This window comes from Saimiri boliviensis, chromosome 6 (genome assembly GCF_048565385.1).
Source record: "Saimiri boliviensis isolate mSaiBol1 chromosome 6, mSaiBol1.pri, whole genome shotgun sequence".
In the NCBI taxonomy this organism is placed as follows: domain Eukaryota; kingdom Metazoa; phylum Chordata; class Mammalia; order Primates; family Cebidae; genus Saimiri; species Saimiri boliviensis.
This window is the reverse complement of record NC_133454.1, coordinates 121,003,746-121,027,512: the sequence shown is the minus strand read 5'-3', so window position 1 is coordinate 121,027,512 and position 23,767 is coordinate 121,003,746. Positions and strand designations below refer to the sequence as shown.

Sequence of the window (23,767 nt, the reverse complement as noted above, 5' to 3'; positions counted from 1 at the left end):
GATAAAACTGACATACAATAAACTTCACTATTATTAAGTGACTAATGAGTTTTGACAAATATATAGAAGTAATATAATCACTCCCACAACCATACAGAAATCAGGACATTTCTGTAATATGATTGTGGGAGTGATTACATTACTTTCCAGAAAGTCTCTTGTGACCCTTTGCAGTAAAATCTCTCCTCTTACCCCATAGTCCCTGGCAATCACTGAGGTGCTTTTTCTGTCATTATAGTTTTGCCTTTCCTAGAGTGTCATAGAAATAGACTCACATAGCATGTAGTTTTATGTGTCTGGCCTTTTTCATTTAGCTTAATGCTTTTGAGATTCATCCATGTTGCTGTATGCAGCAGCAGCCTTTTCCTTTTTACTGCTGTGTAGTATTCCATTACATGGATATACCACAATTTGTTTATACATTCACCACTTGATGGACATTTGTTTTGCTTCCAGTTTTCAGCTATTATGAATAAAACTGTTATGCATGGTGTGTACAAGTCTTTGTCTGACCAAATATTTCTTTCTCTCTTGGGTAAATGCCTAGGAGTGGTATTTCTGGCTCACATAGTCAGTGTATGCCTAACTTTAAAAGAAACTCCAAACTATTTTCCAAAGTGGCTGGACCATTTTGTGTTCCCACTAACAATGCATAAGAGTTCTCAATTGCTCAATAGCCTTGCCAATACTTGCTGTTTTCAGTGTTTTAAATTGTAGCCATTCTATTGGGTATAGTGGCTACTCACTGTGATCTCACTGTGGTTTTACTTTGAATTTCCCTAGTGACTAAATGATGTTGTGACATATATCTATAGAGGTAGATATGTATAAAATCTTTAGTGAATTGCCTTATTTGCCACCCATATATATCGAGCAAGTGACTATTGAAATATTTTACCACCTTTTACTGGGTTTTTGCTTTCCTATATGTGGGTTGTCGTAGGTCTTTACATACTGTGTATGCGAGCCTTTTGATAGACTTTTGTTTCACAAATATTTTCAGTTTGTGGCTTGAGATTTTATTAACAGTGTTATTTGAGGAAGTAAACATTTTTAATTTTAATGAAATGCAATTTATTCATTTCTTCTCTTAGAGTTTTTGCTACTTTTGTGTATTCAAGAAATATTTTCCTAACTCAAGGTCACTACGATTTTTTTCTTATGCTTCGTTCCAGGATTTTATTGTTTTAGCTTCTAAATTTCTTAATTTAGGTTTATGATTCTTTCAGAGTTATTTTTATATGGGAATGATTTCTTCATCTTCTATTTTTGGAAGCTTTTATGTAGAACTGAGTGTTATATTTTTCCTTAAATGTTTGGTAGAATTCACCAGTGAAGGCATTTGGACCCAGAGTTTTCTTTGTGGGCATTTTGTTTTGTTTTGTTTTCAGCTTATACTTTATTCAGCTTTCCGTAGTTTCAACCTGATGTCCATTTTCTGCTCCAGAGTCTAACCCAGGAACCACAGTGCATTGAGTCATCCTGTCTCCTTAGGCTCCTCTTGTCTGTGACAGTTTCTCAGACCTTCCTTAGATTTTTAAACAATTGTTTATGTGGGTACGGAGTAGGTGTATATATTTTGGGGTACACGATATGTTTTGATACAGGCATCCAATGCATAACAATCACATTCTGGAGAATGGGGTACCCGTCCTCTCAAGCATTTATCCTTTGTGTTACAGACAATCCAATTATACTCTTTTAGTTATTTTTAAATGTTCAAGTAAATCATTATTAGCTATAGTCACCCGACTGTGCCATCAATTACTAGGTCTTATTCATTCATTCTGATTTTTTTGTACCCATTAATCACGCCTACCTCCCCTCCGCCCCCACTGCCCTTCCCAGCCTCTGCTAGCCATCCTTCTACTCTATCTCCATGGATTCAATTGTTTCGATTTTTAGATCCAACAAATAAGAGAACATGCAATGATTGTCTTTCTGTGCCTGGCTTATTTCACTTCACATGATGACCTTCAGTTCCATCCAGGTTGTTGCAAAAGACAGAATCTCATTCTTTTTTAAAGGCACCAGCATGGAGACCATAGCTGTCAAGGATGAGGTGCCATCCTCCAGGGTGTAAGCTCAGAGGCGAGCAGGTGCAAGCACATTTGTGTTTTCTCACAGCGTTAGGCTTTTATGGATGCTATTTCAATCATAAAAGCCATGAGCTACGTGGAGTTCTTAAGGAGGCAGTTCTCCTTAGTACCGCCCGTTCACTTGGGAATCAGAGTCACAGGGACGCAGGCCCAAGGCATCCATAAATCGGTCAATATTGCAAATCATACATGATGATTACTTAGTCAACATGTCAGTTTTTCCGATTAAACATTTCACAACACACAAAGTAATGTTTAACATCAAGAGGAAAAACAGCTGGGAGAAAGGGTGAAGGAACCAGTCCAGGAGAGTGAAGAAGACAGAAGTAGTCCTGGTCTGGGAGGTGGGGGGTCCATCGGTCTTGCAAAGATGAGGCTTTGGGGTGGCAGAGCCCGTGGCGGCAGATGCTGAGTTTTTATCACGCGTGACTGCAAGACGGTGCCCGTTAGGACGACCCTTTCGAGCTGCTGAAGGCTAATCCGCTACAGCCTCAGAGTCCTCTGGTAGGATGGACAGTGGAAGACCACGTTTGTTTGGGTCCTCCTCTGGTTGGATACAGTCTTAAGTTTTTAGTTTGTTTATTAAAGAAAACATCTTGTCCTTGTTGGCAACATGTCCTACAAAATATACAACGGAGTCCTTTTCTAAGATGGAGTTAGTTATGTGAGGGCTGCTCTGTGGCCAGTGCCACCCATTTGAGGGAAGTACTCCTATTTCTACGTGGAAGCAACCACTAACGCTTGGAAAAGTTGGCCATCTTGCTTGAGGTCTTGCACAGCACATCAGAACTGAAAGTCAAACCTTCCCATTGAGTATCTCACATTCAATCCACATAGTAGCCATCTTCTCTCACTGTTAAATTCTTCTTAGGGGTGATGATGGTTTTGGGGTGATGTAGTTACATAAATATAATATAACATAGATATAATATATATACTTTTTTTTAGATGAAGTCTTGCTCTGTCACCTAGGCTGGAGTGCAGTGGTGCAATCTTGGCTCACTGCAACCTCCGCCTCCCATGTTCAAGCGATTCTCCTGCCTCAGCCTCCCAAGTAGCTGCGGTTACAGACACGGCCCACTACACCTGGCTAATTTTTTGTTTGTTTGTTTTGTACTTTTAGGAGAGACAGGCTTTCACTATGTTGGCCAGGCTGGTCTCAAATTCCTGACCTCAAGTGATCCACCCACTTCGACCTCTAAAAGTGCCGAGATTACAGGCGTGAGCCACCACACCCAGCCGTATTTGTAAGATTTTAGTCTTTATGAGATATATAACAAGCTATTAACAGATGAAATTGTATGATGTCTGGGATTTGCTTGGAACCACTGTGAGTGAGAAGCAGGTGGGGTAATGATGACACATATCTGGCCTTGGCCTGAAAACTGTTGAAGCTGGAGATATGTACATGAAGGTTCATTATATTATTTTCTCTATGCTTGAAAATTTTTTATAATAGAAAGTACAATGAAAACTATCCTTTCCCTCTTCTCCTGCACACAAAGCTCCCACATCTTTTTTTCCTAACAATGAGATTACACTTTTTTTTTTTTTTTTTTTTTTTTTTTTTTTTTTTTTGAGACGGAGTTTCGCTCTTGTTGCCCAGGCTGGAGTGCAATGGCACGATCTCGGCTCACCGCAACCTCCGCCTCCTGGGTTCAGGCAATTCTCCTGCCTCAGCCTCCTGAGTAGCTGGGATTACAGGCACGTGCCACCATGCCCAGCTAATTTTTTGTATTTTTAGTAGAGACGAGGTTTCACCATGTTGACCAGGATGGTCTCGATCTCTTGACCTCATGATCCACCCGCCTCGGCCTCCCAAAGTGCTGGGATTACAGGCGTGAGCCACCGCGCCCGGCCTGAGATTACACTTTCTGACAACATCTAACCTCTTCTGTCATCTAAGCACCCAGGTTACAGAAGAACCAGGGGGCGGGACGGACTGCAAGAGAGGAGAGCCATCAGCAACTGTGAAGTGACAAGGAGGGCATCGGGCAGGTGATGCCCACCTCCTCCTGAGTCCTCCAAGAATAAACCCCATATTAAAATTATTTGAGGCCAGGAGCAGTGACTCATGCCTGTAATCCCAGCACTTTGGGAGGCCGAGGCAGGCAAATCACTTGAGGTCAGCAGTTCAAGACCAACCTGGCCAATATGGTGAAACCCTGTCTCTACAAAAAATACAAAAATTAGCTGGGCATGGTGGCAGGTGCCTGTAATCTCAGCTACTTAGGAGGCTGAGGCTGTAGAATTGCTTGAACCTGGGAAGCAGAGGTTGCAGTGAGCCTAGATGGCACTGCTGTACTCCAGCCTGGGCAACAGAGCAAGATTCTGTCTCCAAAAAAGAAAAAGAAAGAAAGAAAACCAGGCGCGGCGGCTGGCGCCTGTAATCCCAACATTTTGAGAGGCCAAGGTGGGTGGATCACCTGAGGTCAGGAGTTCGAAACCAGCCTGGCCAATATGGTGAAACCCTGTCTCCACTACAAATACAAAAATTAGCCTGGCATGGTATCACACACCTATAATTCCAGCTACTCAGGAGGCTGAGGCAGGAGAATAGCTTGAACCCAGGAGGCAGAGATTTCAGTAAACTGAGATTATACCATTGCACTCCAGCCTGGGTGGCAGAGTGACTCTCTCTCAAAAAAATGAAGTAAAATAAAATAATTTGATACTTTTATCACTTGAGACCCTGTAGGAGATAATAGGACAGTAAAAACAGCTGAGGTGGGAGCCAAAGAGAGGAGAGAAGGTAGGCTTTAGGGACTTCCCCGGGGATGCTTGAGCAACTTTTCTGCGGGGATTAGCAAGTGTCCATTAGTAGGACCTTGCCCTGGTGACTGAATCTCATGGGTTTTTCGCAGCTTACCTGGTAGAAGCTGTCTAGCCTGGGCCCAGGGAAAGCAAGCTCAGAGCCCGCTTGTTCACTCTAGAAAAGTGATCAGGCACCAAAAGAAACAGGACAAAAGGCACAATGGGGGCCAGATGCGGTGGCTCATGCTTGTAATCTCAGCAGTATGGGAGGCCAAGGCAGGCAGATCGCTTGCACTCAGGAGTTTGAGACCAGCCTGGGCAACATGATGAAACCCCATGTCTACAAAGAAAAAATTTTTTTTTAATTAGCCAGGGGTGGTGGTGCACGCCTGTAGTCCCAGCTACTTGGAAGGCTGAGGTGGGAGAATCACCTGAGCCTGGGAGGTTGAGGCTGCAGTGGGTTGAGATCACACCACTGCACTCCGGCTTCAGCGACAGAGTGAGACTCTGCCTCACAAAAACAAAAATGGCACAATGGCTTTAAAAAAAAAATCCACAAAAACTGTGGACCCCAATTAGGGTTAGAAAATAAGAGAAGTAAGTGTAGGTCAAGAGAAGAGTAGAAAAAAATGAAAGGTGGTGAAAGTTCACAGTCAGAAGGTGATGTTGCCAATGTGATGCCAGAGCTTAGCGAGAGCACCAGGTTCTAGACCGCAGGAGAAGAACAGCAGCGCGGCCTGCAAAATGCTTTTGAACTCTGCCAGGGAAAGACGTCATCATCAGTGAAGTTCTGTGACAAACAACAGAAAGGAAAAAAATATGTTGTAATTAATATCTCTACAAGTGAATGAAAAAAGACTATCATCTCAATAGGAAAATGAGGCCTGGTGCGGTGGCTCACACCTGTAATCCCAGCACTTTGGGAGGCCGAGGCAGGTGCATCACTTGAGGTCAGAAGTTCGAGAGTAGCCTGGCCAACATGGTGAAACCCTGTCTCTCCTTAAAATACAAAAGTCAGCTGAGCATGGCGGCGAGCACCTGTAATTCCAGCTACTCCAGAGGCTGAGGCACAAGAATCACTAGAACCCGGGAGGTGGAGGTTACAGTGAGCAGAGATCGCACCACTGCACTCCAGCCTGGGTGACAGAGCAAGACTCTGTCTCAGGGGAAAAAAAAAAAAAAAAAAAGAAAAAAAAGAATAATGGATACGAACAGATAGATTAAGAAGTAAAAATGAGTGACCTATGAAAAGAGGCCCATCTCATTAGTGACCAAAAAAAAATGCAATATAAAATATCAATGAGAAATGTTTTGGGTTAATTACACTGACAAAGACTTCTTAAAAATGGATAATATTCTCCGGGCGCGGTGGCTCAAGCCTGTAATCCCAGCACTTTGGGAAGCCGAGGCGGGTGGATCACAAGGTCGAGAGATCGAGACCAACCTGGTCAACACGGTAAAACCCCGTCTCTACTAAAAATACAAAAAATTAGCTGGGCATGGTGGCGTGTAATCCCAGCTACTCAGGAGGCTGAGGCAGGAGAATTGCCTGAACCCAGGAGGTGGAGGTTGCGGTGAGCCGAGATTGCGCCATTGCACTCCAGCCTGGGTAACAAGAGCGAAACTCCGTCTCAACAAAAGAAAAAAAAAAAAAAGGATAATATTCAGTCTTTGTGAGGATGTCATTATCAACGAAGAGTTGCTGAAACTAGTTCAGAGTTTGTGGAGGGCGATTGGTTGCTATATAATGAAATGCAAAACATGTCAATACGTAGCTTCTGACACAGTCGTTGTTCTTCTAGGAATTTATTCTAAGGACACAGCTGGACAAGCACCTAAGGGTGTGCATACAAGACCATGTTGTGATTGGAGTGTAATTAGAAACACCCAAACGTCCTCCATGGGGACTTGGCACTCTCCCAAAGTCTCACGCCAAAGTCTCGAGTATCTGTAAACACCTCCTCCACTCCCTGTCCCCAGGTTCACTTCACTGCCAGACTTTCCACGAGCCCTCACCTCTCAAGGTGTCGCAGCCATCTCTGCTTATATCTGTGTCCATCTCTTCCACGCCACTGCTCTCTCTAAGGTCATCACCATGGCCCCTGGTAGCCCCCTCTGTCCATGGCCTCTCAGAAGCTGGTGGTGGTGGTTGTTTTGAGACGGAGTCTTGCTCTGTGGCCAAGGCTGGAGCTCAGTGGTGTGATCTCACCCATCGAAACCTCCACCTCCCGGTTCAAGTGATTCTCCTATCTCAGCCTCCAAAACTGGGATTGCAGGCACGCACCACCATACTCAGCTAATTTTTGTATTTTTTCAGTAGAGACAGGGTTTCACCAGGTTGGCCAGGCTAGTTTCAAAACTGCTGATCTCAAGTGATCTGCCCACCTCGCCTCCCAATGTGCTGGAATTACAGGCGTCAACCACCACGCCCAGCCTCTCAGAGGCTTTTGACGCTTGCCCATTTTCTCCCTCTTGAGCCATGCTTTGCCCTGGCGGCCATGAGCCTGTCCTCTCCCAGCTTCCCTCTCCCACCCCAAATGCTCTTCCCAGGTTCCCTGGCCGCCTCCTTTCTACTGCCCAGCACCCCGCTGTGGACATTCCTCAGAGATCTGTCCCAGGACTCCCTTCTGTTTCTCCCCAAGTGGCTTCCATCACCACCTAAGGCCCAGGGTCCCGCAGACCTGAATCTCTCTCCAGAGTTCTCTCTCCAACAGCTCAGTGGACAGCTTTGCCCGGTGTCACACGAGTTTCTCAGACTCAGGGCACCCAAACCTAAGCTCATGTTCCCTCCACCTGCCCCCGCCCCCTCCTTCCTTCTCTTGGTCAACGGCACCACTGTTTGCCCAAAACAGCAACTGCTATTGCTTTCCCACTGCCTCACCATGTTCAAGCCACGTAAGGCCAGTCCATCCGTTTGATGCCAACCCACCCAGACCACACCACAGCCAGAGAATCCTTCATGGCAAAGGATTAAGTACCAAAGAATCCCTTTGCTACTTAAAATGGGTCCAGGTTCCTCACTCCCCTCCAAATAAAGTCCAAACCCCTGCCCATGGCCTCCATGCCCAGGCCCCTATCTGTGTGTCTAGCACTCCCCATCTCACCTCCGCCCTCTCTACTGAACATCCTATCTGGACCCTTCCCTCTAGGTTCTCCAGGGTCCTCCCCTTCTCCCACCCTCACGGTCCTGTGCACGGTCCTGCTTTCTAGACAATGGGGAAACTGTCAGGCCAAGTGCTGAGTCCCGTGCACCCCTCGATGGACAAAAAAGACCTACATTTCAAGCCGGGCGCGGTGGCTCAAGCCTGTAATCCCAGCACTTTGGGAGGCCGAGGCGGGTGGATCACGAGGTCGAGAGATCGAGACCATCCTGGTCAACATGGTGAAACCCTGTCTCTACTAAAAATACAGAAAATTAGCTGGGCATGGTGGCACATGCCTGTAATCCCAGCTACTCAGGAGGCTGAGGCAGGAGAATTGCCTGAACCCAGGAGGCGGAGGTTGCGGTGAGCCGAGATCGCGCCATTGCACTCCAGCCTGGGTAACAAGAGCGAAACTCCGCCTCAAAAAAAAAAAAAAAAAAAAAAAAAAGACCTACATTTCTCCAGAAGTTCACCGACAGAACAAAAAGAGAGAGGGGGAGAGAGAGACAGGAAAAGAGAGAAAGAAAGAAGAAAACAGAGAGAGAGAGAGAGAGAGAGAGAGACAACCTCCTCTGGCAGGAGATGCAGGGCTATTCATGCAGAGGTAGGCAAACCAAGAACCAATGGGCATCAGGGCTCCTGGCCCCCTTCCCTCGTGGGGGTGAGCTCCAGAGATTGGCCAAGGCTTAGCAAGGGGTTCCTCCGTCACTGATGCACCCACCCTGCAGACCTATTTATTCTGCAAGACAAGGATCCGATGCCTTTCAGGGAGACTAACGGGGGTGCCTGGCTTAGTCTTCTGGCTAACAGCCATCAGTGGGCTCTGGCCTGTCTGCCAGAAAATAGTGGGAAAGTTATACAATTTTGACAAGATTTCAGGGAACCGCAATGGAAGGGCGAACTCCAAAACTCACTGGAATTTCCCCACCCTGGGTCTAGCCAAGCAGATCACACCTCCTCTTCTCTGACCCCTAAGAAACCTAGGTCTGCTCTCCCTGCACCTGTGAAATCCAGCAAACCCTGTCTTCTGAATAAGTCACAGCTCCTCTGAGACCTGGGTCCCTGAGAACTACATTCTTTTAATTTATTTATTTTTGGGGGGAGACAGGGTCTCATGCTGTTACCCAGGCTAGAGTGGAGTGTGCAATCCCAGTTCACTGCATCCTCAGCCTCCTGGCTCAAGCCATCCTCCCACCTCAGCCTCTCTAGTAGCTGGGACCACAAGTACATGCCACGACACCTGCCTAATATTTTTTTCTTTTTTTCGTTTCTTTTTTTTTTTTTTTTTTTTTTTTTTTGTAGAGATGGGGTTTCGCCATGTTGCTCAGGCTGGTCATGAACTCCTGGGTTCAGGTGATCCTCCCGCATCAGCCTCACAGAGTTCTGGAATTACAGGCATGAGCTACCACACCCAATCCCAAGAACTACATTCCTGAGACTCTACCAGCATTATAGGAACAGGCTCCAGCTCCCCGTAACTCCAGGAGCTCTCCCCTTGTTAGGACTCACATGAGCAGGTCAGGTTGTGTGTCACTGGTCATTGGGACTGGAAACAACTCCCTCATCTGGATGCAGGAAGCCAGACTCCATCACCCTCAGGAGTTCAAGAGGCCCACAGCCCCTTTCCCTGGCTCAGCTGTGCCCAGAGGAGCCTTGGGAAACAGCCAGTTCTGTGTTCGTCCTGAGAGGCCTGACCTTGCTAAGACTTAGCTGCTAGGCCTTCTGGAAAGTTGCTCACTTGCCAGGGACCCCAAAGCCCTTGTCAGTTTATTCCTCCAGCCTGGAAGCCTGGGACCAGATTGACCTTGACTTTCAGAATCCACTTAGAGAGTTCACAGGAGTTCCAGAAAAGCTTGGGACACACACTGACTAGCAATGATGAATGCCTACCGTGAGTGCCCTGAGAACATGGGAGGAAGTTTTCCTGCATATCAGGGAAGGGTGGGAGCCCCACCACTAGCCCACTGCTGTGCCTCCAGGACTGGGAGGCCAGTATCTCTGAGGGTACACCCAGGTTCTCACCCCATCCCCTATCACAATGGCACTTAAGTGGAAGAGTCTAAAGACACAGTGTCCCCATAAACAGAGGTCGTCTAAGCGGTAATGGTGTCAAACCTAAAAGAGTAGCTGGGCATGGTAGCTCATGCCTCAAATCCCAGCATTTTAGGGGGCTATGGTGGGGGGATTAATTGAGGCCAGGAGTTTGAGACCATCTGGGCAACACAGCAAGACTCTGTCTCTACAAAAAAACTTAAGGCCAGGCGCGGTGGCTCACGCCTGTAATCCCAGCACTTTGGGAGGCCGAGGTGGGTGAATCAGGAGGTCAAGAGTTTGAGACCAGCCTGGCCAACATGGTGAAACCCCATCTCTACTAAAAATACAAAACATTAGCTGGGCATAGTGGTGGGTGCCTGTAATCCCAGCTACTTGGAAGGTTGAGGCGAATTGCTTGAACCCGGGAGGCGGAAGTTGCAGTAAACTGAGATCGCGTCACTGCACTGAGACTCTGTCTCAAAAAAAAAAATTAAAAAGTAACTGGGTGGTTCATGCCAGTAGTCCTGGGTACTTGGGAGGCTGAGTTACAAGGATCACTTGAACCCAGGAGTTCAAGGTTACAGTGAGCTAGGATTGCACCACTGGGTGTCAGAGCAAGATCCCATCTTTCTGAAAATAACAACCACAAAAAGTGAAAAGGCTATTCCAATGGTTCCCATGGAATGTCATTTGTGACCCGAGTAACAAACACCTAGTCTTAATTCCCAACACATCTCCAGAAGTGCCTGAGTAGGTAATGATTGCCTCGCTTATTCATTCATTCTTCAGCATTCGTAAGCCAAGAACAGTGTTAAGTTTTTGGAAGTAGAAGTCAATGTCTCAAATATGCTTGAATATAGTTCCCATGGTTTCCCCGATGCCAAAGACTAATGCAAGGACATCAGGACTAAGTTTAAGTTTCCCAGAACCCCAAGCATAAGCGGCCACCATACCTGAGGTTCAATCATTCTTAAACCTTTTTTTTTGTAGAGATGGGATCTCGCTGTAGTGTCCAGGCTGGTCTCAAACTCTTTACCTCATGCAATCTTTCCACCTTGGCCTCCCAAAGTGCTGGAATTACAAGCATGAGCCACCACACCCAGCCCAGTTCTTTAAAAATGCACTCCTGTAATCTCAGCCCTTTGGGAGACCGAGGCAAGTGGATCACCTGAGATCGGGAGTTCAAGACCAGCCTGACCAACATGGAGAAACTCTGTCTTTACTAAAAATACAAAAATTAGGCAGGCGTCGTGGTGCATGCCTGTAACTCCAGCTACTCGGGAGGGTGAGGCAGGAGACGCACTTGAACCTGAGAGGTGGAGGTTGTGGTGAGTCAAGATTGCACCACTGCACTCCAGCCTGGGCAACGAGAGCAAAACTCCAATACAAAATAAATAAATAAGAATAAAAATACACTCCTCCAGATATTTTTAGGCTGAATGTGAAGTGGACATTATCCCAACTTCAGGCTTGGAGAGATTAAGAAACTAGTCCAGGGTCACACAGATACGTCTCAAAGCTGGTTTTAGATACTGGCCCCGTGTGCCCCTAATGCCCATGCATGCTCTTTGCCTCATGCCTCAAAGCCCTTGAGAGAAGATATTCTTAGCGCCAACCCTGGCCCTTAGAAACCTCTCATGTGAAAAAAAAAGGGCTCCTCCCAGGGGCTGGGGAAGATGGGAAGCACCTGCTGATTGTGGACAGGATTTCCTTTCAGGGTGATAAAAATATTTTGGAGCTAGACAGAGGCAATTGTTGCACAACATTGTGAATGTACTAAATACCACGAATGGTGCACTTTAAAATGGTTCGTTTTCTGTTACAGGAATTTTTATGTCAATTTAAAGAAGAAATTATACATAAACAGGCTTCTCTGTAACAGTCAGGGCATGGTGGCTCCCACCTCTGCTAAGACAGCAAGGGATTTAGGTTTTGAGTGCAGACAGCCCTTCCTGTTAATTTTCCTCAATGATCTGTCTCTAGACGTTTCTGACATGTCGACCTTGAACCCTCAGGCCCTAAGTCTTAATGTTCCAGAATACCCAGCATGAAGTTCACATATTCTCACATGACCAAATTCCACAGATTTTATTCCTGGCAAGTGAGAAAAGCAGATTCCGTTGTTCTTACAGACACCAAGGATCAGAAGTCAAAAGTCAGCTTAGGGGTTCAGGCTCCGGGAGTCATTCCAGGACAAAACTGCAGAGGTCACCCTTGAGACCAGGATGACAGACGCCGTTTTTTGCTGTTGCTGTTTCACCTTAGCAACGTTACTCCACTTTTTAAAAAGCTTTCATGAACCACAGTATCTCATTACTAGAAACCCTGACCTTCTGGCCGAAACGAGGGAGTGAGCGGAGGACCAGGGATAAGAGCTGTGTGCCTGGCTCAGGCCAAGGCCTCTGAGCAGGACAGCCAGCAACGCCGTTTCCACCCTTAGCTCGTCTTGACTCTTAGTCCATCTGAGCTGCTATGACAAAATACTGTAGACTGGGTGGCTTCTAAACATGTATTTCTAAGTCCTGGTGGCAGGGAAGTCCAAGGCACCATCAGCTTCAATGTCAGAAAGCCCACTTCCTGGTTCATAGAGAGCATCTTTTCACTGTAACCTCCTGTGGTAGAAGGGACAGGAAGCTCTCCCTGGCCTCTTTTATAAGGACACTAATCCCATTCCTGAGTGCTCAGCTCCCATGACCTAATCACCTCCCAAAGGCCCCACCTCCAAGTACCATCACCTTGGGATTTAAGCTTTCAATATATGAATTTGGGGGGGACACACACATTCGGGCCGTAGCACTGACCACGTCACAGGAGAGTCTCAAGTCGGGAGGACTGCACAGAAAACTGCAGGAGGATCTCAAGTCTCTGGTTCAGTGATGGTATGAACACAGATGGATGGAAATGACTCAAGGCCAGGGGAAAAACCACCAGCCAGCTGGAAGCCAAATGATTTCTGGAGCACACATAAGGCCCAGATGATTCTAGCAGCTGAGTGGAAAGACCTTACAAACAGAGCAGTGCCATCGTAGTGAGACTGAGTTAACCCGGGATTAAAGGCTGCTATGGATTCACCCTCACAAAGCTTAAAAACAGTCTCAAAAGCATCAGCCAGACTCCAAGGCACTAACTGCATGCCAGAACAAAGGCCAACATCATTTAAGTGAATAAAACAAATCCATCATCTAACAGTGTAAAACTGACACTACTGGGCAGCCCATCAAATATTACTGCCCATGCAAAGAACCAGGAAGTATGGCTCATATCCTGAGCCATAAATAACAAGCTTTCATGTACCACAGTATCTCATTCCTAGAAACTTTTACCTCCCTGAAGAAAAACTGATGAATAGCAACAGACTCGGTGTTGACAAATAATGCACTTAGCGGACAAGGGTATCGAAAGAGCTATCATAAAAAACGCTCCATATTTTGAAGAAGTTAGAGGAAAATGGGAACAAGATGAAAGAAATGAAGGATATGTTTTTAAAGACCCAAATGGAACTTCTGAAAAATGAAAACTACGATGTCTGAGATGAACACTGGATTGGATGACGTAAATGGCAGATTAGACACTGTAGAAGAAAAGCTCAGCGAGCTTGAAGGCATAGCAATAGAAACTACCCAAAATGAAGCATGGAGAGAAAAAACACTGACAAAACATGAACAGATCATCAGTGAACCACTCTAACATACGTGTTATCATAGACACAGAAGGAGAGGAGAGAAGGGGACAGAATAGAAAAAATAGTTGAAGAAACAATCAGGCCACTTTTTGCTGAAAACCCTTCAGTAAATTTCCATGTGCCTTAAAGCAGTGCCCACAGTCCTTACACTGACCGGAAAGATCCTGCTAGCCTCCCTGCTGCCTCTCTAATCCCAGGCCCACCACTCACTCCTTCACACACTTCACTTCAGTCATGCAAGGCTTCTCTTGACTCTGTGAAATTCCTCCTCTCCTGGGCTTTCCCACACGCTGCTCCCTCTACCAGAAGGCTCTCCTGACTCCCAGTTGACTTCTGCCCCTCCTCTGGATCTGAGCTAAATCCCACTTCCTCAGAGAAGTCCTCCCTGACTTCCCAACCAGATATGGTCCTCTCAGCACCCTTAACACCCACGCTTCTCCATGTCAGCATTTGGTGCATTTGCAATGAATTAATTATGGTTTTAATCTCTTCTTCCTTAGAGTCTTGTTCATCATCTCATCCCCAGTGCTTAGCCGGGTGCCCCAGCCCCTCAGCTAGAAAGTGAAAGAGATGAAACTTCTTTACTTTGGTTGGTCTCTCTCTTAAACTATGTCTGCAGTGACAAGCAATTGCCTGGTGTGACTTCTGCCTTCCTGGCAAGGAGTGGATTTCTCAACACAGTCCACGGTAAGCCCTCTTCTATCTGCTGGAAAATATGATCAAATGGGTCAGGGCAGCCCTTAGAGAGAGCCACAGAGAGCCATCTATATTAGTAAGGGCTCTCCAGGAAAACAGAACCAACCGGATGCCGGGGCAAGGGGAGGAAATTGGCTCACAGCATTATAGAGGCTGGCAAGTTCAAAGTCTGTGGGGTAATAACTGGGTGCGGTGGCTCCCGCCTGTAATCTCAGCACTTTGGAAGGCCAAGGCAGGCAGATCATGAGGTCAGGAGTTCAAGACCAGCATGGTCAACATGGTGAAACCCCATCTCTACTAAAAAGACAAAAATTAGCTAGGTATGTCAGTGCACACCTGTAATCCCAGCTACTCAGGAGGCTGAGGCAGGAGATTCCCTTGAACCTGGGAGGCAGAGGTTGCGGTGAGCCAAGATGACGCCACTGCACTCCAGCCTGGGTGACAGAGCTAGACTGCATCTCAAAAAAAAAAAAAAAAAAGAAAAGAAAAAGAAAAAAAGCTTATTATCACTGGTCATTAGAGAAATGCAAATCAGAACTACAATGAGATACAATCTCCCATCAGTGAGAATGGCAGTTATGAAAAAGTCAGGAAACAACAGATGCTGGCGAGGCTGTGAAGAAATAGGAAGCTTGTACACTGTCAGCAGGAATGTAAATTACTTCAACCATTGTGGAAGACAGTGTAACGATTCTTCAAGGATCTAGAATCAGAAATACCACTTTACCTAGCAATCCCATTACTGGGTGTATACCCCCAAAATTCTAAATTATTCTACTATAAAGACACATGCACACGTATGTTTATTGCAGCACTATGTAGAAGAGGAAAGACTTGGAACCAACCCACATGCCCATCAACGATAGACTGGATGAAGAGAATGTGTCACATAAATACCATGGAATACTATGCAGCCATAAAAAAAGAATGAAATCCTGTCCTTTGCAGGGATGTGGATGAAGCTGGAAGCCATCATTCTCAGCAAACTAACACAGGAGCGGATAACCAAACACTGCATGCTCTCACTCGTAAGTGAGAGTTGAAAAATGAGGACACATGGACACAGGGAGGGGAACTTCACACATAACACACTGGGGCCTGTCGTTGATTTGAGGGTAAGGGGTGGGAAGGGCATTAGGACAAATACTGAATGCATGTGGGGCTTAAAACCTAGATGATGGGTTGACAGGTGCAGCAAACCACCGTGGCACATGTATACTTATGTAACAAACCTGCATGTTCTGCACGTGTCCCAGAAATTAAACTAAAACTAAATTAAAAAAAAAAAAAATAGAGCCTGGACTGCTTTATGGTAGCTTTATACATTCAGAAAAAGAAAAAGAATGAATGCCTGAGACACACACTGCCTGTGAGCGTCTCCCATTCCCACGAGTGCTCCCAAAACACTTTGGGCCTTAGTTATGGAAATTAGACACTGCCCGCATCTGTCTCCTTCTATGTCAATGGAAGGGTCACATTACTCATTTCTGTGTCCCCAAAAGCATTTCTTGGTATCTGACTCACAGCAGACACAGATACACTCTTACTAAGTTGAATGGCATGGAGTAACATCAGGGCACATGCTTCAAGGAGCTCTTTCCAGACTCACCAACCTACGCCTGGGGCTCGCATTTACCTGGGAAGCAAAGAGAAGTCAAAGAGCCAGGTGAGGCTAGGGCACCGGGCCCAGGCCTCTTAGGGCGCCTTGTGGAGGCTGAAGCTGCTGCTCTGTGGTGCATGCTCATCTGCCATGCTGACTTCTGATTAACCCCAGCTCTGGGAAGGCCTCTAAGCTTTCCAGTTCCTTGCGTAAGAGCACCTACTTACCGTGAATCCTGACCTTAGGTCTAAACCTTGATGTTATCAGACTTTGATGACCTTACACATTGATTCTGAATCTCGCCTTCTCTTTCCCTGTGGAGTGTGAGCCCTGGATCTGGGGCTAACGGCACAGGATTAATTATCTTGTCCTGTGGCTGCCAGAGACACGGACATGGCTTCTGTTCTAAGTGCCAATTAAATGTCTCTTTCTAAGCAGCGGAATCAATTAGTCTCTTTGGCCTCTCAGCTCCCTCAGACTTTTGGGAGTAGGCTTGCATAGACCTGCCCACAATAAATCACACCTCCCCCACCAACCCCAACTAGCTTTGGGGACTTAACAGCTGATGGGGACTCTTCATTAGTCCCTGCTTTGCTGATTCCATGATTAAGGACACAAGCCTTCAGCATAAGGCACTAGACGCAGGACATGGGCTTTGGAGTCCACATAATCAGAGTTGAGTACCAGCTTCTGTCTCTCTCTCTCTTTTTTTTTTCTTAAGATAGAGTTTTGCTCCTTGCCCAGTCTAGAGGCAATGATGTGATCTTGGCTTACTGCAACGTTCGCCTCCCAGATTCAAGCGATTCTCCTGCCTCAGCCTCCCAAATAGCTGGGACTATAGGCACATGTATCCTTGCCCAGCTAATTTTTTGTATTTTTAGTAGAGATGAGTTTTCACAGTGTTAATCAGGATGGTCTCAATATCCTGACCTCGTGATCCACCCGCCTCTGCCTCCCAAAGTGCTGGGATGACAGGCGTGAGCCACCGCGCCCAGTCCACCAGATTTTATCTTAAACAAACAGAAAAAGATGAATGATACAATGGAAAAATGACTAAGGAATGTAACCCAAATAGCCAAAAAAATAGGCTTAATTTCATTATTAATTAAGGAAATATATATTTAGCAGGACACAATTTTTCATCTAAGAGATGAACAGATAGAAAAGAATGACAGCAGACGATGCCGGGCGAGCTGCAAGCTGCAAGGAATTAGCAACAATATGCACATAAGTATGTTCAAAGAAGTACTAGTTTTAAGTCAATATAATTTTCAAATACTCATGATATATGCAGCTATTTTTTATTTATTTATTTATTTATTTATTTATTTTTATGGAGACATGAAAGAAAATGAGGGAAGAGAATAGCAAACAAGGAGCCAACCAAGATTTCTTTTAAACTTCTAAGTTGATATGATATGGTACTAATAAGAGTGTATATTTTGTATATTTAAAGTGGAGAGTTCTATAAATGTTAATTACATTTACTTGTTCCAGATCTGAGTTCAAGTCCTGAATATCGTTGTTAATTTTCTGTCTCATTGATCTGTCTAATATTAATGTTGAAGTCTCCCACTATTATTATGTGGGAGTCTAAGTCTCTTTATAAGTCTTGTATGTCTGCGTATTCCTGTATTGGGTGCGTATATATTTAGGATCTTTAGCTCTTCTTGTTGTTGCATTGATCCTTTTATCATTATATAATGTCCTTCTTTGCTTCTTTTGATCTTTGTTGCTTAATTGTAACTTCTGCTTTTCATTTATTTATTTTAGCTCTCTGTTTGGTTGGTAAATCTTTCTCCATCCCTTGTTTGGAGTCTTTGTGTATCCTTGAATGTGAGATGGATCTGGATGCAGCATACTGATGGGTTTTAGTTTTTTATTCAAATTGTCTGTCTTTGGATTGGGGGATTTAGTCAATTTAAATTTAGAATTAATAATAATATATGTGAGTTTAATACTGCCATTAGCTGGCAATTTTGTCCATTGGTTGATGTAAATTCTTCATTATATTGATGCTCTTTTTGATAACTTTTTTAGAAAGGCTGATACTGTTTGTTCCTTTCATATGTGTAGTGGTTCTTTCAGAAGCTCTTGTAAAGCAGGCCTGGTGGTGATGAAATCTCTGAGTGCTTGCTTATTCACAAAAAAAACTTTATTTTTCCTTCACTTGTGAAGCTTAGTTTGGCTGGATGTGAAATTCTGGGTTGAAAGTTCTTTTCTTTAAGGATGTTGAATATTGGCCCCCACTCTCTTCTGGCTTGTAGGGTTTCTGCTGAGAGATCTGCTGTAAGTCTGATAGGCTTCCCTTTGTGGGTAACCTGACCTTTCTCTCTGGCTGCCCTTAGTATTTTCTCCTTCATTTCAACCCTGGTGAATCTGACGATTATGTGCCTTGGAGTTGCTCTTCTTGAGGAATATCTCTGTGGTGTTCTCTGTATTACCTGGAGTTGAATATTATCCTGCCTTACTAGGCTGGGAAAATTTTCCTGAATAATGTCCTGAAGCGTATTTTCCAGCTTGGATTCATTCTCTTCGTCACATTCAGGTACACCTATCAAGCGTAGATTAGGTCTTTTGACATAGTCCCATATTTCTTGGAGACTTTGCTCGTTCCTTTTTATCCTTTTTTCTCTAATCTTGTCTTCTTGTTTTATTTCATTGAGTTGGTCTTCGACCTCTGACATCCTTTCTTCTGCTTGATCAATTTGGCTGTTAAAACTTGTGCATACTTCACGAAGTTCTCCTATTGTGTTTTTCAGCTCCATCAATTCACTTATATTCCTCTCTAAATTGTGTATTCTTGTTAACATTTCGTCAAATCTGTTTTCAAAGTTCTTAGTTGCTTTAGATTGGGTTAAAACAAGTTCTTTTAATTCACAGAAGTTTCTCATTATCCACATTTTGAAGCCTGCTTCTGTAATTGGAACACACTCGTTCTCCATCAAGCCTTGTTCCGTTGCTGATGAGGAACTGTGATCCCCCGCTGAGGGAGAGGCGTTCTGACATTGGGTATTCTCAGCCTTTTTTGGCCGTTTTCCTCCCTTCATTATAAATTTATCCATCTGTGGTCTTTGAATTCACCGTCTTTGTAATTAGGTTTCTGAGTGGACGTCCAACTTACTGATTCTCAGCCCCGAAATCTGAGCAACCCACTGCACCGACCAAATCAGCGGCGTTAAGATTGATGGTGCTTTTCCGACTCTGCACCAAGAACCGTCGCTCCAAGGCGCCGGCAAAACCGCCTCGCCGGTCACAAGAGTCGCGCTGGCGACCCGTGGGGCTCCTCCGCTGGGAATCTCCTGGTGCGTGAGCAACAAGAATTCATGTGAAGGTGTGGCGTCCTCTCATTCTTTGCGCTTTCAGTGGGAGCTACAATCCCGAGCTGTTAGTAGTCAGCCATCTTGGATCTCTCCGCAGCTATTTTTTAAATGGCACCAAGCCATACTTCTAAAATAAAATGATATACAATGGTATTTTAATTTACCTCAAGCACATTACAATACACATTATCTAACCTTCGTTTAAAAAAATAAAATAAGGCCGGACAAGCAGTTTGGGATGCCAAGGCAGGTGGATCACCTGAGGTCAGGAGTTTGAGACCAGCCTGGCCATCATGGTGAAAACCGGTCTCTATAAAAAATACAAAGATTAGTCTGGTGTGTCGGTGCACACCTTTAATCCCAGCTACTCAGGAGGCTGAGGCAGGAGAATTACTTGAACCCAGGAGGCGAAGGTTTCGGTGAGCCAGGATCTTACCACTGCACCCCAGCCTGGGCTACAGAGCTAGACACCATCTCAAAAAAAGGAAAAAAAGAAGAAAAGCTCATCATCACAGCTCATTAAAGAAATGCAAACCAAAACTACAATGAGATACCACCTCCCATCAGTGAGAATGGCTATTATGAAACAGTCAGGAAACAACAGATGCTGGTGAGGCTGTGGAGAAACAGGAAGGCGTGTACACTGTTAGTGGGAGTGTAAATTACTTCAGCCATTGTCGAAGACAGTGTGGCGATTCTTCAAGGATCTAGAATCAGAAATACCATTTTACCCAGCAATCGCATTACTGAGTATATACCCAAAACACTATTAATTACTCCACTATAAAGACACATGCACACGTATGTTTGTCGCAGCATTATTTACAACAGTAAAGACTTGGAACCAAAACAAATGCCCATCAATGATAGATTGGATAAAGAAAATGTGTCACATAAATACCATGGAATACTACGCAGCCATAAAAAAGGAGTTCATGTTCTTTGCAGAGATGTGGATGAAGCTGGAAGCCATCATTCTCAGCAAACTAACACAGGAGCGGATAACCAAACACTGCATGCTCTCACTCGTAAGTGAGAGTTGAAAAATGAGGACACATGGACACAGGGAGGGGAACTTCACACATAACACACTGGGGCCTGTCGTTGATTTGAGGGTAAGGGGTGGGAAGGGCATTAGGACAAATACTGAATGCATGTGGGGCTTAAAACCTAGATGATGGGTTGACAGGTGCAGCAAACCACCATGGCACATGTATACTTATGTAACAAACCTGCATGTTCTGCACATGTGTCCCAGAAATTAAACTAAAACTAAATTTTAAAAAAATTAGAGCCAGGACTGCTTTATGTTACCTTTATACATTCAGGAAAAGAAAAAGAACGAATGTTTGAGACACACACTGCCTGTGAAGTGTCTCCCATCCCCACAAGTGCTCCCAAAACACTTTGGGCCTTAGTTAAGGAAATTAGACTCTGCCCACATCTGTCTCCTTCTATGTCAATGGAAGGGTCACATTACTCATTTCTGTGTCCCCAAAAGCATTTCTTGGTATCTGACTCACAGCAGACACAGATACACTCTTACTAAGTTGAATGGGCATGGAGTAACATCAGGGCACATGCTTCAAGGAGCTCTTTCCAGACCCACCAACCTACGCCTGGGGCTCGCATTTACCTGGGAAGCAAAGAGAAGTCAAAGAGCCAGGTGAGGCTGGGGCACCAGGCCCAGGCCTCTTAGGGCGCCTTGTGGAGGCTGAAGCTGCTGCTCTGTGGTGCATGCTCATCTGCCATGCTGACTTCTGATTAACCCCAGCTCTGGGAAGGCCTCTAAGCTTTCCAGTTCCTTGCGTAAGAGCACCTACTTACCGTGAATCCTGACCTTAGGTCTAAATCTTGATGTTATCAGACTTTGATGACCTTACACATTGATTCTGAATCTCGCCTTCTCTACCCCTGTGGAGTGTGAGCCCTGGATCTGGGGCTAACGGCACAGGATTAACCATCTTGTCTTGTGGCTGCCAGAGACACAGACATGGCTTCTGTTCCTAAGTGCCAATTAAATGTCTCTTTCTAAGCAGCGGAATCAGTTAGTCTCTTTCTTTGGCCTCTCAGCTCCCTCAGACTTTTGGGAGTAGGCTTGCATAGACCTGCCCACAATAAATCACACCTCCCCCACCAACCCCAACTGCTTTGGGGACTTAACAGCTGATAGGGACTCTTCATTAGTCCCTGCTTTGCTGATTCCATGATTAAGGACACAAGCCTTCAGCATAAGGCACTAGACGCAGGACAAGGGCTTTGGAATCCACATAATCAGAGTTGAATACCAGCTTCTGTCTCTCTCTCTTTTTTTTTTTCTCGTGATGGAGTTTTGCTCCTTGCCCAGGCTGGAGTGCAATGATGTGATCTTGGCTCACTGCAACACTGGCCTTCCAAGTTCAAGTGATTCTCTTGCCTCAGCCTCCCAAGTAGCTGTGACTATAGGTGCATTGGACCACGCCCAGCCAGTCTTTTGTATTTTAGTAGAGATGGGTTTTCACAGTGTTTGCCGGGTGGTCTGGGTCTCCTGACCTCGTAATCCACCCAACTCCGCCTCCCAAAGTGCTGGGATGACAGGAGTGAGCCACTGCGCCCAGTCACCAGCCTTTATCTTAAACAAACAAACAGAAAAAGGTGAATGATACAATAAAAAAAGTGACTAAGAAATGTAAGCCAAATAGCCAAAAATAGGCTCAATTTCATTAGTAGTTAAAGAAATGTATATTAAGGAGGACACAATTTTTCATCTAAGGGATTAACAGAGATAGAAAGGAATGACAGCGGACGATGCTGGCGAGCTGCAGGGAAACAGAAACCCTGCCCAGGGAGCGTCAGTGACATGTGTACACCCTTTGAATGAGCAGTTCCACTTCTAGGAACTTAGCCTATAGAATTAGCAACGATATGCACATAAGTATGTTCAAAGAAGTACCAGTTTTAAGTAAATATAATTTTCAAATACTCATAATGTAATATATGCAGCTATTTTTTAAATGGCATGGAGGCATATGTTCCAATATGAAATGATATACAATGATATTTTAAGTGACCACGAGCAAGTTACAGAACATGTAGTCTAATCTTCGTTTAAACAATTAAATTAAGACTGGAGGAGGGGCTCATGCCTGTAATCCCAGCACTTTGGGAGGCCAAGGCCAGTGGATCACCTGAGGTTAGGAGTTTGAGACCAGCCTGGCCATCATGGTAAAACCCTGTGTCTACTGAGAATACCAAAAATTAGCCAGGCGTGGTGGTGGGCGCCTTTAATCACAGCTACTCAGAGGCTGATTTAGGAGCATCGCTTGAACATAGGAGGCAGAGGTTGCAGTGAGCCGAGAATGCATCAATACACTCCAGCCTGGGCAACGAGAGTGAAACTCCGTCTCAAAAAAAAAAAAAAAAAAAATTAAGATATATGTCGAACCTGTCAAAAAAAAATTAAGATATATGTCGAACCTACTGATGCTGCCATTGCCTGAGGGAAGCAGAAGAGGCTGAGACCTGGGAGAAAATGCAGGCGAGGAGTCGGCTCCTTAGCTGCAGCTGCTGCCAGAGATGCCCACCCACCCATTTTCCTGTCCCTCCGCCACGTTCACAATGCAGCTGCTTCTGCAAGGTGGTACAATCAATCTAAGGGACTATGTCTTCATTGAATTTTGTGTTGAAGCCACTAAAGCTGTTAACGTATGTTTTGAAAAATCCAAACTTAATTCAGTTGTCTTGGAGGAAGTGGTCATTTCAAGCATTTAAATGACATTGGTCTTTTTTACTGTATTGATCCAAATGATCCCAAGCATGTAAGAACGGACAGATCAGTTTTATGCTGTTTCTGAAGAATCTGGATGTCAAGGCCAAGGTTAACAAAAGAGGGCAAAATTTAACTGGCTTAGTGTGGACATCATCAGTTGAAAAGATGGAAGATGATTCAGATGAAGGCATGTCTAATTTTGACCATTTCTCTGGTCAAGATGATGAACAGCATGCGTGGTGGTGTGGACAAAGAGTTACCAGAAGCAGATGGGGCAGATGGTGACTCACAACGCAGTCATGAGAAAATGCTAGATCTAAAGCATACTGCCATCACTTGGAATTTGATAAAGAAAAATAACTGCTCTGCAAGATTTCAGAACTGACAGAATCCCTGAATCGATAGCTCTAAAGGCATGCTGTATTTGCCCACTGTAACCCATTTTTCAACCTGTTTGTTTTTGAAAAGGCTTCGCTGTGGGTTGATAAGTACCACCGCGTGGAGCAATTTTAAATTAGCTAAGGCAATAACCTGATGCATGAACACTTCCCAGATTTCCAGGAAGCTGTTGAAGTCCTAGGCAATTGATGCAGCACTTGGGATAAATGCAAACATCTCACCTAAGTCTCCTTTTCTTCATAACATAGATACTGACGCGACAGGAAGCTCTCAGCTTAGGGAAAGAGAA

At 45.0% G+C, this 23,767-nt stretch overlaps 1 long non-coding RNA gene and 1 pseudogene across 1 annotated transcript; both read left to right on the top strand.

Moving 5' to 3' along the window:
- Positions 1–2,270: 2,270 nt before the first annotated feature.
- Positions 2,271–15,649, top strand: LOC141584763 (uncharacterized). Its single transcript, XR_012517967.1, has 3 exons — positions 2,271–2,603; positions 14,213–14,399; positions 15,221–15,649. It is a non-coding gene; the product is annotated as an uncharacterized LOC141584763 (long non-coding RNA).
- Positions 15,650–22,118: 6,469 nt separating this feature from the next.
- On the top strand, positions 22,119–23,469 carry LOC104651219 (prostaglandin E synthase 3-like; annotated as a pseudogene).
- Positions 23,470–23,767: the final 298 nt, after the last annotated feature.